This window comes from Copadichromis virginalis, linkage group LG14 (genome assembly GCF_057382275.1).
Source record: "Copadichromis virginalis isolate Kocher_CV1m ecotype Utaka linkage group LG14, C_Virginalis_male_GT1.1, whole genome shotgun sequence".
NCBI lineage: Eukaryota > Metazoa > Chordata > Actinopteri > Cichliformes > Cichlidae > Copadichromis > Copadichromis virginalis.
Genome location: NC_140631.1, coordinates 24,842,827 through 24,855,980, shown reverse-complemented (window position 1 = coordinate 24,855,980; position 13,154 = coordinate 24,842,827).

The window sequence follows — 13,154 nt, the reverse complement described above, 5'->3', positions numbered from 1 at the left end:
TAGTCATAGTTTTGCTTTGTGTGTCAGTGAGGCCACTAATGACTGTCACAAAGGCACATTGCAATGTAAACACTGTCACCAGGTGAAAACAGGAGCAGTGCTACACCTGTTGTCCTCTTGTGGTGGACATTTTTTTTACTGGCACAAGTAGTTTGTGGGGCATCTTATTGTGACACCTGATTGTTCTTTCATTTTAGTTATAGTAGTATTTTTAAATGGTTGTACCAAATTTTAAAAATGCCAGATGTATTGGTTGCATTTTCAGATAAATAGTTGTATATGTTTATAAAATGTGTGCACAACTTTTAAAAATGTACAATTTATATTTGCATTTCAAGTTATAAAAATAATTTACTCAACATGTCTGTGGTTTTGACAGTAAAAAAAACCTAACTACTAGGATTTTATGGGTTTTTTTTGTGTGATTTCAGATCAGTTGTGTTAATACAGTAAGTCAGTGAAAAAACCAACTAAATTCAGACACGAGGTTGAGCTGAAAAGAATGATACCAAACAAGGCAGGAAGAAAATAAAAATGAAACAATCTGAGGGTGAAATACAAATGTAAAATCAACAGGAGTCAAAAATGTCCAGTTATATTTTGGACCTCAGAGGGTCAGCCTAACAAATCATGAAAAGTTAGGTTTGGATTTTTGTTCACGACGGTGCAGATTTCTGACATTTTGTGTAATTTAAGCACGTAACAATTTGTGTGAAACTGAAGTTAGCACTTGGACTTAACGCTACAAGCGCCACTTCAACGACCACATGGGATCTGTACAAGACACAAACTGAAAGCATTGGGGGATATATTACACCACAGGTGCCGTATTTGTGGGGGTAGTTACAGAGGTTGTAATTTTTGCAACGAGACTTTGGCTTTAACCGAAGATGGGGCTCCAAGTTCTGCTTTACTTAACGAAAAGGCGCTCTGTCACCCAAGAAACACGCAGGCGCAGAGAGAGAGAGAGCGCGTCGCCCTGTAACCATGGCAACCGTAACGCTGCCGCCTGGAACAACAGCACGTAGCTGTCAAACAAAACCAAACAGTCCTGACCCGCGACAACATGAAACAGGAAAGTACTGCAGTGTAATCCATTTATTTCAACAAAGTAACTGTATCCTGAATACCACCTTTTTAAACGGTAACTGTAACGGAATACAGTTACTCATATTTTGTATTTTAAATACGTAACGGCGGTACATGTATTCCGTTACTCCCCAACACTGTGTGTGTCCCATATAATACAGTGGTTCTCGAAATGTTTAGGCTTCCTTCACCCCCAGCACATCACATAACCATAGGGCAAGAATCCAAATTGAATATAGCCTGCACTGAAAAAAATAATCAGTGGTATAAACGTAAAAAAATTATTGTAATCGGTTGCACGAAATTAAGTTATGTTTGGTTAACCTTAGTTTTTTATGTTATACCTGCACACATTTTTCTGGTAACACAAACATGACTTTTTTATGTTGTTATGTTTTTCATTCCGGTCAAATATTTATAGAAACCACTTGTTTATCAGACATGAACTTTTTGTGTTAATTGTATTGGACTACTATGTGTTATATTGACAAGATTATTTTATGGTAAGCTTATTTTATTTTATAACAAATTTCTAATATATAATATATAATATAATATAGTATATAATTGAGTGTTCAATAAATAAAACTAAATTAAGGCTGATCTTACTGTATGTACTGTACACTTTCTCTTCAATCAAAGAAATAAGCAAAACATTTTTGAACAATGACCTGTATTTTTGAAAATACTACACAGTTGTAACAATGGACTTTCAATTCAGGCTTCCAAAATATACATGAGTCATATTTGTACAATGCATCTCTTGAAAAACATTCCATAACATTCCTCAAAGTTATCTGCTGTAACCTGAATTCAACATTGTGGGGCCTTATGACATCGCGCTTATGTAAAAAATAGTTTTTTAAATGTAAGAGCCATAAGGTAATATGGCAACAGGGGTGTAATTATTAAAATGACACAAAGAAGAGACTTAAAATAACATTATAACCCACAGGCACACAACCAAGAGACCTAAACTGATTAGTATTGGCTTGCTTCTATCACTAAACATCACAATCACTAATACTAGACGATGCAATCTGTTTGTAGTGGTGCACCTTGGGAAAAAAATTGCAAACTGGTGAAATTGGTGCAAGGCACCATTACCATTGAGAAAAATGGACATTCAAAGTTTGAATTTTTTTTTAAAAGAGTCATGGCTTGAAAAGTGAAAACTGCAGTAATAAAGGCCCCAAGTTGAAAAGTGCCAGAAAAATAAGTTTCACTATGTCCTGCAACTTTACCAGTGCTGGCTTAAAAGAAAGGATGGTACATATTTGAAGAGGTAAACATGTTGTTCCCACATCATAACTGGAAAACTGTTCAATCGTACAGTCTGGTCCTGAAAACCTGGGCCTTCTTTGAAAGGCTGTTCCTTTTGAGCTCCATAACCAGTTTCTATAATACCTCGAAGGTATACTTTTCCAGTGGGTAGGTGAGGTTCAAAGTGTACATTAGTCCAAACAGCATTGCAGCTGCTAGGGTATAGTTATCCAAATCCTGCCAGACTCTCTGGCCTTCAAGGACTATCCCGATGTCCTCAGGGCTGCCATTGGCATCTCTTGACTTTATGATGTAAATTCCCATGGTTGTTTCCTTATTAGATCGTTGGATAATGGCTTCATCTGTGGCCTAGAAAATGCAGAATTCCAAAATTTAATTAAACAGAACACTGGTCAAAGAACATTATACCAAATCTTATTTTAATCTGTGTCACTATTCCAAAAAATGTTAACATTAACACATTAGGTGAACAAAAATGGATTCATTACAGCATGTGATTTGAGTCCTCAGAATGCTTAAAAAGGTAATGAAGTGAAATCTCCATGCAAAGAAGCAGAATACGGTCAGAGCATAGAGAGGTGTTCAACTATCAACTCCACACATAGAAAAATGCAGGTAAAAGAAAAAGAAAAAAAACGCACCCATGGTAAATTGTGAAAATCCCAGGTGATTTTCGACATACTCCTGGCATAGAGTGACAAGCAGCATTTTGTTAAAATTATTATTTTCCCTAAAGTGTATACACAAATTAATTTTTTTCTTACCTGGGCCGTGGGCTCCAGAATGTTCTGAAGTCTTCTTCCTATTTGTCCTCCTCGCCTTTTGAAGACCTTTATTAGTTTGTCAGATAGCACATCTATCTGCGAGAGTAATCTGGACTGCAGTGGCATGGTGGTAATGCGCTTAAACTCTGCATTTATCTAAAAAGAGAAGTTGTCACATAAAAATGCTGTCAAAATCTCAAATCTCACAAGGTTACATCCACACAAAGTTATATTACTATTTATTAGCTATGGGTCCCATGTTGCTGAGCAGTTCCATAGTTGCCCTTACTTCCAAACCACCCAAAGCCTGTTTGCAACCACAGCAGTTGCCTCCTTCTGGCCATTTTGCAGTTCTGCCAAATGACCCAGAAACGACATCTATTATTGTCATATACACATCAAGGTCTTTCATTAATACTTAGTTAAATTAGTTAATTTGACCTTTCCAGAAAATTTACCTTACAGAATGTGAGATAAGATATGCAAATCTTCACTAGTAAATAAAATAATGTTATTAAAACCTTAACAGTAACACCTCTACATAACAGCGCTAGACAATTGTTCTGAAGCAACACCAATCTGCCCTTCAGCAGGGATAAGCACCATATATCGATACAGAAAAAATAAATTTAACATATTTATATTGTCATTATTTTTTATCTTTTAAGCCCTCCTCTCAGTCTCTCTATAAATCAGTTAAAATAATTTGTTGGGTTTTTGTGTGTCTTTAACATGTTATCAGTAGATTACATTCACTGCCCCAGAACATGAAATAAAGCCCCACGTCATGCACTTCCTCTCCTAATGAGTACTGCATAGGTGTCATGCCCTAAATAAACCGACTTTAGTGAAGACACCCCCCCCCCCCCCCCAACACACACAGAGCCCACCCCATGGCAAACTAGCTTATTTAACTGTATAACTAAAACATTTTAGGTACAACCAGTTAACTAAATGGACACGAGTTTGTTAGTCTGTATTCACTGAGAAAAAACAAGCGGATGTGACTGGGCACACACTGAAAAAAAGCTAATGCACATAATATTGTCTCGCAGCTTAAGCTAGCATTATCGTTAGTTAACTTAAGGAATGACTTGTTTTTTACATTATGTTGCTCAACAGCAATTCATGAGAAAAACTTCCCCATCTAATGGATGTTCTCTTCGTTTCCTCTCAAACATGTAGTTTTCAGTTTACCTTGACAAAGTAAAGCTCAGCACCAAACGTAAACGAAGCGAAGACAAAAAATGGCGGACCGCCACAGTGAATTTTCCCTCGCAAAACACACCCTGGGGGTGGAGTTTCAACAGAAAACATAACTATTTTCTGTTATTTTGATATGACTGGTTTTAAAAGACTGAACATCCTTCTAAAACAAGTGAAAGGCGTGAGACTTAATTATGTTTAGACCAAAAATATAAATGATTCATGTTGGATATATTTACTGTATTTTTACTAATTTAACAACCTCATCATTGCATTAGTCGCTTTATGCTATAGCATTACGCTTACATTAGCTTGAAGCTCAAGGTCGTCATTTTATTTAATTTCTTTTTCTGGGCTTACAAACAGGACACACAACATTTAGATAACCGTTACACTGAATCTTGGGTCTGTGTTGAGTCTTCCAGCTGCTGACTACAGAAGCTAGATTGACCTTTCAGCATGTTTATAGCGGCTGTGGCTGTGCTGGTAATGTTACCGTGTGTGAGCAGTCACATTGGCAGCAGACATGTTTCAACAAACTAGTCATATCCCGGCCCTACATTAGCTTGTTTAATGGTTAAGACACTGCAGGTACCACCACTTACTACAGACACTGATGCAAGTTTGTAATAGTCTGTTAATTTAGACTGAAAGAATATAGAAACAATATTAACTCACATTATATATGTTAATTACTAATTTGCTTATCGCATAATTTCGGTTACCATTAGCTAACTGGAGCCTAACATTGGCCTTTCATGGTTTTCGATAAACAGCCCACATACCTGTAAAATAACAACACCCAGTAAAAGTCCACATATATAAAGGGTCTACACTCGTTCTCACTGGTGTGTTAGCTTTAAAATCTTATTTACCTTCAAGTGTAAAACTCCAGATGGTAGTAGATTTTCCAAAGCGAGAGACAAAAATGGCGGACAGCGCAGCCGATTTTTCCTTTCCAGGGGGCGGAGCTTGAGGATAAAACACGACTAACTTGTTTCTTTTCAACATGATTTGTTCTAAAAGAATCAATATTCTTAAAGAATATGTGAAAATTAAAAGACAAAAATATGTTTAGATGTGAAATTTAAATTAGTCATGCTGGATATATGAAGTAATTCTATGCAAATTCAACAACCACCCTATTGCATTTTTTTCAGTGTGAATATAGCGCCACTATATACTTTTTTGCTGCATAAACCATCTTCTTTCAGCTTTGGTAAGGTGCTCACTGATGTCCAACTGAACCCCTCTCCCTCCAACTGGTATAATTTTATATCCATAGCTGATAATTTTTAATTAAAGAATGTATCACACCAGAATTGGACACGAGAAGTGTGGACAATGCTGCCTTGTCTGGCAAGTCTTGATTTCAGCAGGACATTTGAACGGCAGGATCAGAATTTAATGTGAACAACATAAATGCATGGATTAATCCTGCCTGTTGGTAGAGGAAAGTTTGGTGAAGCACGACAGAAGATTTTGTTCCTGATGAAGGAAAACAAGACAAAGAGTGCTGAATTAAAAGAACCGTCTGCCCAGCTTCAACGCGCGAATGCTACTATTAGGGAGATGCAAAGGGATCTCCAAAACATGGAGCAAAAGAATCAGGCTGTCACGGTTGTTAAAGAGTGGACTCAGGCGCGGAGCTCAGAAATAATGACAGTGCATTTATTTACAGTGCAGCAAGGTGACAACAGTTCAAATGTGCAACAATGGTGATAGTGCGTCCCTCCTTCCGTGTAAGCCCGTGCGTGGTAGTGAGTGCCCGTCTCTCCTCCAAGTGCTTCCTTAGTGTCCGTGAATCCTCCGTCAATCCCAGGCTTAGTGCAATACTCCAGCGCTGTCTGTCGCTCAGCCACACCATTAAGTAGCCCTGCTGAAGATGGTAGTTGATTGGCAGCAGCTGGTGGATTGACCGCGGGTGCGGCAGCTCCGGGCGAAAGCACTTCCGGGTCGGTACATTGTAAATAGCTGTACTTTGTGTGAAGTTGTTTTAATAAAACAAAAAAGAATAGTATATTTGTTTGTTTTTCTTTATTATAGATCTATTCACATGTACACAGCAATCACATAAAAATGAAATGCAAACTATTTACATCGCACCACACAGCTGTCATCAATCTTTAACCACAACATGAAACATTACAGGCTATTTAGAGCAGCACGTTGTTTCCAGAAGTATTTCCCAACAAGTTCAGGAAGGCACACTTTACGAAAGAAGTCTTGTGCTTGCTTTAAGCGCGGTTTCCAGAAATCCACAGCAGGGAAGACGCGAGTCACAGCAAGGTCTCTCTGTGTCCACACAACGAGGTCACAGTGGCTGGCGCCCGTAACAAAGACTCAGCGTCTCTGTTGTGTAAACACGCCAGTGATTGGGGTAATGTGGGTGAGTGTGTAGTGTAGTTGGTGTAATAGTTTTCGACTCCACACAGTCACTGCTTTGCTGTGCTTCTGCAGCGTATCCAGTAATGGTGACAAATCCTCCAGCGTTGCAATAGGAAGCTGCTCTTAAGCGCAGAAAGAATTGTTTCCAGGGATTTCTATTTGTATCCAGCTTGGCGTGCAGGATCCTTTGTGTAATCTATGCTTACATATGTATTTTACACACAGACAATGTGAAAAATACAACACATTGCTATGGATTGATGCTGAAAGTGCTAATTGCACTAAAAAATTTAGCTGAAAAAAAAAACACCAACTAAATAGATAAGCATGTCTGTTAACAAAAAAACCCAAACGCTTTACCCAACTGGGGTTTTTCAACTACCTCAGGGACAAAGCTTTACCAAAATCTTCCAACTCAGACCCTGTGACAAGGTCTGTGAAAACCACGTTTTTATGCCTGAAATACTACAGTACTACACTCCCACCAGATGAGCTCATGCAGCCTGTCACGAACCGGGACATACAACCATGACAAAACAGGAGATGCACACACAATTTATTGTGTTATTAATTTAGATGAACTGTGCTAATATAGTATACCAAAATGAAAACAATAACTCAAATTTCAGATATTTGAGGTAGTGCTGAAAATAATGGTGCCAAATAAGGCAAGAAAAACATATTTTAAAGGTGAAATATAGAGGTAAAATCAAAAATAGTCAAGAACGGCCAATTATACCCTGGACCACAGAGGGTTAAATTTGAAAACGGTTTAAAAACAAACAAACATCCCCATTCTAAAATGTCATGTGACAATCTGATTCATAAAGAGTGATGATGTCACAAGGACATGTGATGATGTCACAAGGACATGCCTTTGATCCTTTGAAGTTTTTCTATAAATAGGGGTCAGGAGCAGCAAGTTTTAGTCAGTTTGTTCGCAGCCTTCAAACGTTCGACCAGAGATACATTTGAAAGTATTTGTAAACCTCTTCAGAGTCACTGTGCACAGGATTAAAAATGTATCCACGAAAACACCAACAAAGAATAAGCAATCTTGCTGCCTCTCCTTCGAGGTCTGGCCGGCCACTCACTGCAAGAGGTAAGCCTGATATGACACGATCCATTGGTGCCTCATCAGTCCAAAGGACATTACAGGAAAACTCCGACCTACATGCAAAAATTAAACAAATTGAAGAAGAGAAGCTTCAACTGGAGGAGAAGTGCAGACAATTGGAAGCACGAAATCAAGAGCTGGAAAAACAACAGCAACGCCAGCCTTACACAAAAATTATTAGTGAGGCCTGGGAAGGAAAGTTTGGTGAAGCACGAGAGAGGATTTTGGTCCTGATGAAGGAAAACAAGACAAAGAGTGCTGAATTAAAAGAAACGTCTGCCCAGCTTCAATGCGCGAATGCTACTATTGGGGAGATGCAAAGGGATCTCCAAAACATGGAGCAAAAGAATCAGGCGCTCCAAGGAACGCTTGATGAAGCTATGGAACAAACTGCACAAATCCTCGGACAGAAAAAGGAAGGGGTCACACAAATGCAGGACCAACTCAAAGGCATAAAGAAAAAATACGAAGTGCTGAAAGTCAGGCTGGATGAAACAGAGTGCAAAAATAAAGAGCTTCTTCAAGAGAAAGAGCAACAGGAAGAAGAAAAAAAACGTATTCTCCAGGACTTGGAGAGAAGAAATGAGCAGTTAGAAAAGATGCACAAGGAAAAACAACAGCAAAATACAGATAAGTGCAATCTATTAAAAGAAATGGAGCAAAGATGCCAGAAACTTGAGAAGGAAGTTGAAGAAACAACCGATCAGCTGAGAACCCTCATCCTAGAGAAAAAAGTGGTCGTGGAAAAGCTCATGGAAAAGAAGAAAAAACGTTTCCGCTTCTTCTGGAGGAGGGACACTCCTGCTTTTTCTACTTTTTCTATTTTTTCTACTGCAGATGTCACCTCGTCTCCCTCCACCTCTGTTCCATCTTAATTTTCACCTCTCCTCTCCCCTTCTCTCCTAACACTTCTTCCCTCTCTCCTTCATCTTTTTTCACCCCAACCAGTCCCGGCAGTTGACTGCCCCTCGTGAGCCTGGTTCTGCCGGAAGTTTCTGCCCGTTTAAAGGCAGTTTTTCTTCCCCACTGTCGCCTAGTGCTTGCTCAGAGGGGATTGTTGGGGTTTTCTCTTTTCTTTTTTTTCCCTTCTTATTACCATTTTCCTTTATTTACCGATTTGTTTTGTTTACTTTTCTTTTACGTTGTTTCTTTATTTACTTGTTTAACTTTTTTTCAACTTATGTAATAACTAATAAACCAATTGAATTTATCCTCTGCGTATTTTACATCTAATCTTTAAAGAATATTTCCAAAACATTTTCAAACATCACGATCTGTCTTTTGTTTGCTTGTTAAAACCCCGTAAATGGTGAAGTAAAAACCCTGTGATATGGTTTAAAACATCAAAATAGACTAAACAACTAGTCTAAAACTAAGAGACACAGGATAAAGTTGGTGTGAAGGTTTCAGTCTGTGAATGAATCTAAGCACCATCACCTTAACTTTAAATTCATCTCTGTTACCCTCTTTGTGACTGAACTCTGACCGTGAGCACCACAGCCACTGCGCACCAGTCACACGCACTTTAAATCCATCACAGTAAACACTTGGACTTAACGCTACAAGCGCCACTTCAACGACCACATGGGATCTGTACAAGACACAAACTGAAAGCATTGGGGGATATATTACACCACAGGTGCCGTATTTGTGGGGGTAGTTACAGAGGTTGTAATTTTTGCAACGAGACTTTGGCTTTAACCGAAGATGGGGCTCCAAGTTCTGCTTTACTGGCCGAATATTGTTGGTGAGAAACACTCAGTTGTGTTACATTGCTGTGTGTTTGTATAACGAGTCACTTAACTGGTGCTGTGAACATAAAGCAGCTTGTTGCCTGCTGGAGCATTTTGGTGTGTTGGGAAGCTGCTGAAGCAGAATGACCACACTTGAAAAATGTGTAGAAATTGTGAGCTGGCCTTAAGTGTATCAAGTACTGTGTGAGTCTCAGTTTGTCATGTCTCTGTGTTTTTCAGGATACATCAGGATTGGCTGGTGTTTGCTGCATGGGCTGCTTACCAGTAGTGTTTCTCCCTCTTTACTCACTGCGTGTATCTCTTGATGGTAATGCACCCTCTGCTTAGCTCGCTGGATCTGTGAGCACAACTTTTGAATGACTTTGCTGAAAATAACTTGAATAATTTCTGCATTTCTCCTAAGCAGGTATATGCAGTTGATCATACATAAACGTCGCAAATCTCTCACATCTCAAAAACACGCCGTCACTCCTGTTTTTACCGTTTCTTCCCACAGTAAATATAAACAACGACAGTATTCAGTAAAAAACAAAGAAACATTGCAGATATTTTTATCATAACTCTGGTTTTACGTGGCCGATCAACACAATTTAAAAACTGGTATAAAGTCCACACTTTTCCCTCAGTTGTTCCGTGGATGAGCCGAGGTCTCCCCTCTCGCCGCCGCCTCTGAACACACAAATACAAATTGCATGTGAAGCAGGAGGTGCAGATTTTTTTGCTATTGTTTTCTAAATCCAGGCTTGATCACGTGGAGGTATTTGGAAAACTTTTTTTGGCCAGCGGACGACTGTTGTCTTGCAGAAAGTCAAATCAAATGTATGCAATACACAATCAATTCACAAGAACACATTTAAACAGAAGGTGCCTGATTTCAACTAAACTAAATCATATCGTCACGTTTGGTTTTTTTCTTCTTTCTTGTTTTTTTTTTTTATTTTTAAATTAAGCATCTTCTAATGAGAGTGCAAAAACAGTAAAGAAAGAAAAAAAGAGACCTCTTTCCTCTCGATGGAAAAATGCACCATGTCGACCAATTTTTTAAAAAAAGTCAGCATCTGGGATTTGGTTGTTTAGGAAGAGGGGAAAGCAAGACAGCGAGAGAGAGACAGAGATCGATAGCCGGTTTTGAGATGTGGGAGATTTGTGATGTTTAGCGTGGAGTGTATAGTTAGTGTGTTGTGTAGTCATAGTTTTGCTTTGTGTGTCAGTGAGGCCACTAATGACTGTCACAAAGGCACATTGCAATGTAAACACTGTCACCAGGTGAAAACAGGAGCAGTGCTACACCTGTTGTCCTCTTGTGGTGGACATTTTTTTTACTGGCACAAGTAGTTTGTGGGGCATCTTATTGTGACACCTGATTGTTCTTTCATTTTAGTTATAGTAGTATTTTTAAATGGTTGTACCAAATTTTAAAAATGCCAGATGTATTGGTTGCATTTTCAGATAAATAGTTGTATATGTTTATAAAATGTGTGCACAACTTTTAAAAATGTACAATTTATATTTGCATTTCAAGTTATAAAAATAATTTACTCAACATGTCTGTGGTTTTGACAGTAAAAAAAACCTAACTACTAGGATTTTATGGGTTTTTTTTGTGTGATTTCAGATCAGTTGTGTTAATACAGTAAGTCAGTGAAAAAACCAACTAAATTCAGACACGAGGTTGAGCTGAAAAGAATGATACCAAACAAGGCAGGAAGAAAATAAAAATGAAACAATCTGAGGGTGAAATACAAATGTAAAATCAACAGGAGTCAAAAATGTCCAGTTATATTTTGGACCTCAGAGGGTCAGCCTAACAAATCATGAAAAGTTAGGTTTGGATTTTTGTTCACGACGGTGCAGATTTCTGACATTTTGTGTAATTTAAGCACGTAACAATTTGTGTGAAACTGAAGTTAGCACTTGGACTTAACGCTACAAGCGCCACTTCAACGACCACATGGGATCTGTACAAGACACAAACTGAAAGCATTGGGGGATATATTACACCACAGGTGCCGTATTTGTGGGGGTAGTTACAGAGGTTGTAATTTTTGCAACGAGACTTTGGCTTTAACCGAAGATGGGGCTCCAAGTTCTGCTTTACTTAACGAAAAGGCGCTCTGTCACCCAAGAAACACGCAGGCGCAGAGAGAGAGAGAGCGCGTCGCCCTGTAACCATGGCAACCGTAACGCTGCCGCCTGGAACAACAGCACGTAGCTGTCAAACAAAACCAAACAGTCCTGACCCGCGACAACATGAAACAGGAAAGTACCGCAGTGTAATCCATTTATTTCAACAAAGTAACTGTATCCTGAATACCACCTTTTTAAACGGTAACTGTAACGGAATACAGTTACTCATATTTTGTATTTTAAATACGTAACGGCGGTACATGTATTCCGTTACTCCCCAACACTGTGTGTGTCCCATATAATACAGTGGTTCTCGAAATGTTTAGGCTTCCTTCACCCCCAGCACATCACATAACCATAGGGCAAGAATCCAAATTGAATATAGCCTGCACTGAAAAAAATAATCAGTGGTATAAACGTAAAAAAATTATTGTAATCGGTTGCACGAAATTAAGTTATGTTTGGTTAACCTTAGTTTTTTATGTTATACCTGCACACATTTTTCTGGTAACACAAACATGACTTTTTTATGTTGTTATGTTTTTCATTCCGGTCAAATATTTATAGAAACCACTTGTTTATCAGACATGAACTTTTTGTGTTAATTGTATTGGACTACTATGTGTTATATTGACAAGATTATTTTATGGTAAGCTTATTTTATTTTATAACAAATTTCTAATATATAATATATAATATAATATAGTATATAATTGAGTGTTCAATAAATAAAACTAAATTAAGGCTGATCTTACTGTATGTACTGTACACTTTCTCTTCAATCAAAGAAATAAGCAAAACATTTTTGAACAATGACCTGTATTTTTGAAAATACTACACAGTTGTAACAATGGACTTTCAATTCAGGCTTCCAAAATATACATGAGTCATATTTGTACAATGCATCTCTTGAAAAACATTCCATAACATTCCTCAAAGTTATCTGCTGTAACCTGAATTCAACATTGTGGGGCCTTATGACATCGCGCTTATGTAAAAAATAGTTTTTTAAATGTAAGAGCCATAAGGTAATATGGCAACAGGGGTGTAATTATTAAAATGACACAAAGAAGAGACTTAAAATAACATTATAACCCACAGGCACACAACCAAGAGACCTAAACTGATTAGTATTGGCTTGCTTCTATCACTAAACATCACAATCACTAATACTAGACGATGCAATCTGTTTGTAGTGGTGCACCTTGGGAAAAAAATTGCAAACTGGTGAAATTGGTGCAAGGCACCATTACCATTGAGAAAAATGGACATTCAAAGTTTGAATTTTTTTTTAAAAGAGTCATGGCTTGAAAAGTGAAAACTGCAGTAATAAAGGCCCCAAGTTGAAAAGTGCCAGAAAAATAAGTTTCACTATGTCCTGCAACTTTACCAGTGCTGGCTTAAAAGAAAGGATGGTACATATTT